General features: G+C 34.1%; 1 long non-coding RNA gene across 1 annotated transcript; it reads left to right on the forward strand.

The window, feature by feature from the left end:
* The first annotated feature begins 460 nt into the window (after positions 1-460).
* Positions 461-4,211, forward strand: LOC135155406 (uncharacterized). The gene is made up of 3 exons (XR_010294599.1): positions 461-749; positions 2,280-2,404; positions 2,902-4,211. It is a non-coding gene; the product is annotated as an uncharacterized LOC135155406 (long non-coding RNA).
* Positions 4,212-4,697: the final 486 nt, after the last annotated feature.

Raw genomic sequence — 4,697 nt, forward strand, 5'->3', positions numbered from 1 at the left:
TAAAAGTTTTTTTACCACACGAGACTAAAAAATGGCATTTAAAAGGCACCTAAAATAAAATAACCGGTAATTTTAAATACCGTAAATATATTTTGAAAAATTTATTGTTACAATCATTCGATTTGAATATATTTTAAAAAGGAAATTTTGACGTGGTTTTCGGTTTTGACGATACCCACTAAATGTCGAGCTGGTTTGGGAGAGGGCACAATGACGGCGTACGTGGAAAGAGATACGAGAGGAAGATCGGACACTTCGACGATTTTTTTTTTAACGCTCGATAAATGCTTATCACAGAGATACGATCTTACGTATACGTAAGCTCCCGAAGGGAGCTAGAGAGGGAACTCTTTACGCGCGTTTTTGATTTTCCATAGGTTTTGTACATAATAAACATGGCTGCCATTTGGCCAATTTGAAGGTTGATTTTGGAAGGTCAATGTTTAATTCATGAGTAATGACGTCAAAATACGCATAATGCACTTGTATGATTGGATAAAACGCTAATGTTTTATTCATGTCCTCATGCATTAAACATTTTTTTCCTTCCCACAATTCCCTACGATATCTGTGCGAAGTGTTGTTCTTTTTTACTCTGCGAAATTCAACATTTGAAATACAATAGCAAGACTAATTATCTGTTTATAGAATTAGTATCCGGAATCATGATTTCTGAGTGAAATTCAGTTGAGCAGAAAATATATGAGGGAACATCTACATCAAAGTAATGGCATTCCATACAAATAAAAGTAAGTTAAATTCAATTTCGTGCTTTGATCTCGGTTGTAATTGTAATGTGTTTGCTGCTGGGGTTCGGCGTCGCAGTCAGGGCCTTATGTACTTTGTGTTGTTTACTACGGAAACCACAATTTCCATATTTCCATTACTGAGATCTGACTCCGGATCTGACTGACATATTTTCTCAGAAAATATAGTTTTTCGTAGAACAAAGTTGGTTAATTAGAATGCTTCATGTCCGTCCTTATTAAATCTGTATTTCAGTACATTGTCATATATCAGGGGTAAATGTGGACTTGTTCAGTAACGGCAAAGCTGCATTAAATCTAAGCCAAATAATATAGTCAGAGCGGGAAATGGGCATTGATACCGCCGGTGCCAGCCGGCTGCGAAATTGCCGATAGCGATGTAGGCTAGGTCATTAGGTGTTGGGAATTAATGTCACTGACAAGCTTGAGTTGAAGTTTAAAGTTGGGCCTGAGCCTACTGATTTTTTGACACCGCTATTCCATCTTTATATGAATCAATATAATTCTCTGCATTTAAAAAGAAATTAATCTTAAATCAATTATTTAAATGAACTAAATCTATTTGGAATGATATAGATTTGCCACTACCCACTGGTGGAATGGTTTGAGGCAGATTTTAACATTAGTCTTTTTTTACTAAAAAGTAAGGCCCTAGGATAGGTCTAACTTAGATCTTGATTTCTAAAAATGAAATTCTAGATCTGTCTGGTTTGAATTTTTCTACGAAGATTTAAATTAACTTTATTCTAGTCCCTGTCTGGACCATTGGACTAAAATTATATAACGGAGTTAAATGATTCTTATTTTTTGGGGACAACATTTCTTTGTCAGGTTTCAAACTGCTCAGTTATCGTATACCATGAGTGCAATTTTTTTATGGGAAGGGGTGACAAAATTTAAAGTGCCCCATTCTGAATTTTATAAGTATAAGTAGAGAGAGGGCTGATCCAATTGATTTATCTTTATTGTCCTCCTCACTTGACCATATTTATGGTGAAAGGCAAAGGGTCATCTAAACTTGCGAGCAAGCTAACTTTTTTTAAAAATAAAAATCAAACTTAAAGAGGAACTCACTTAGATGTAGAGATTCACATGTTTATAGATCTAGACGATTAAAAAAAAACCAATTGTCTTGCACTGGTGAATGAGCGAGAGCCAAATTATCACACAAATAATAATTGTCCTACATCTGTCAAAGCTGGCTTGGTGTATAAGATTGACAAAAGGCCTCGCTATAGTAGGCCACGTATATGCTTGAACCATTTACTGACTCTTATTGACAATGAAGATGGTCAGTGGAAACAGAGCCAGGTAGGTCTATGCCTATTTCGTCAGTGGAACATAATACAGAGAGAAGGAAGTTTTCGGTCAAGACCAGCTTTTTTCTAGTTGGGAATATTCATAGGCTTAGGATAGGACTAGCTGGAAATTTTGAAAATATTGTTTTAAAAGAGGAATTTTGTTTATCACCTCTAAAATTCTAAACTGTATTGTGTGTATTTTGAATTGCAGATCCAATGGGATCAAGTTCTTAGCAGTCCCAGCCCAGTCAGAAGTACAAAGTCAACTACCACTTACACATCACCAAGAGTTACAATCTGATGAGGAACAGGATATTTGAACTGAAAACTTGTAAGGTATGCTTGTTTTCGTTAAAAAAAGGCCTCCTATTTCTTTTTTATTTGGGGGGGGGGGGGAGGGCTATAGCAAATTTTTCTGAATCATGTTATCCCATATAGTAAAGCTCCGTTGTGAGTAAATATTTATTTGGATTCAGATTCACCAGTATTTCCATTCTCATCAATGCATACTTATTGTCCATGTCTCTTATCTTATCTACATGAGTCATATGTGATATCAAAATATCAAAATATTGAGAGCAATTTTATGATATATATTTGAATGAGTTTACACACTTAATCTAAAAAGTTCTATGAATAATGCTTATAAATAGTGATCTATGATTTTTATCTTGCTATATAGATTACTACATGTGCATTATCTAAACAATATTGCATGGAAGATTAGGGCCTAATTAAAAGTTTAAAACTCCCTAATAACTGAACTAGATGAGTAAGAATAATTTATATCAGCAGCTCATTTTGTTCTTTTCTTTTTTGTGTTTACCATGCAGGTTCCGCAGGCAGTTTGAGTATCACCAGGGCAGATTATAAGAAGAAATGTGGAGGCCAAGTTCATGACAAGTAGCTACTTCATCACAATTACACATTTTAAAAATTGAATGAATTTGAATAAACATGTCAATACATATTGAATGTTGCTTGAACTACACATCTGTAGAAAAAAATTGGAGTATTGATATTTAGGTCCATAGGTTTCACACAAGATTGAAATATTTTCCCAAAGGGCACACCTACCCACCCTTTATTAATGTTCTAATCATCTACATGTAGTAGTAGTGAAAGAACTGTTAATGATATAAGTAGTTTGAAAGGGATAAGTTGTATTCTGGTAATATAATCAATTCAGAATGGGTCTTTACTGAGTTCTGGGCTATGTACATGCCTACAGACATACATAAGACAATAAGAAATAATGGATTTTCATTGAAAATGTGCATACTAAAAAAAAACAAGGTGACAGAACAAAGGATTAAGAAATCACTCTCACTCCATTTCATTAAGTCTAACCACTACTCTAACTCTTTGCCATTCTGGTAATAACCATGGAAACATTAAAGTAACAGATCAACATTGAGGTTCCCATGCTAGTTACAATTGTGGCAAATTTACCATAATTGACGTCTTTATGAAACAAGGATCTGTAGTGCTGGACATTAAGCTGTTAATTTATTTTTTGGGGAAGTGAAAAGTTGCACTGTTTTGTTCGTTTTTAATCTCTTTTTGTTCTTGTAGCACTGTATTGTTCATGTCCAGTATTATGAACTAAATTAGCTCTTCAAATGAAAAAAAAAATTGTTGGAAATAGAACACAGCTCTAGCAGCACTTCACAACAATAGACAATAAGCAATTTTGTTACTAATTTACTAATGTGCAGATTTGGGAAGGCACTCTTTAGAGAAATGTGGCAATGTGCTCCCTTTTTTGTGAAGTGCCCTCGGTTAGATTAGCATGCTATTTCTTGTCAGCAAATGCTGAAAAAAAATTACTTGATATTTGAGTAACCGACTTTGAGAGAGAGGTATATCGTTAATTTTTTTAATGACATCCTTGATGTCCCCTTATATTGACTATATAAGGCTTATCAATACCTATGAAAGTGATTTTTTTAAATTTGTTTTCTCTAGATTTTACCAAAAAAATTACATCCCCTCCCTTGTAACAGCCTTGCAATTTCTGTTGCATTCATTATATGCATTTTTCTGATGTAATGTGATGCTTTGGCGAGAAAAAGAGGATAGGAATATTTTGATCACATATTCAGAAATTGATTCCTTAATAAATATTTTAATTTGAAATATACTTTCTAATCTTGATATTCGTGATTTATTTATTCACATTGCGTGAAAGATATGTGATAATGATGTTATTGCTACCAAACTGTGTTGTGATGTAGGTAATGATGATAATGAAGAATACTTCTATATGACTGGAATATGATGGTGCTACTGATTGATTGATTTTGTTTGTCAGGTATCTATGGGTATAATACTAGTACAACAGGTAAGAGTATAACATAGAGTATCAAAATACCATGCATGCATGGCAAGATAGCTCATAAAAATATGGCATACTGTGACATTTTAAGATCAGGTGCAGCCAAATTAGATATTCTTCCTAAAGAGATAAATGAGTTTGATTTAAGAGTGGGATAAAAATGATATGAGAATAATTGTTTGCTCGCATGATTATGTGGTACATGTATGTGTGTGTGTGGAAGAGAGAGGGGGGAAGGGTGGGATCGATGGATAGATTTTGGGGCGGGCAGGTACAAATAAAATTTCATCT

Source organism: Lytechinus pictus, chromosome 9 (genome assembly GCF_037042905.1).
Source record: "Lytechinus pictus isolate F3 Inbred chromosome 9, Lp3.0, whole genome shotgun sequence".
Taxonomy (NCBI): domain Eukaryota; kingdom Metazoa; phylum Echinodermata; class Echinoidea; order Temnopleuroida; family Toxopneustidae; genus Lytechinus; species Lytechinus pictus.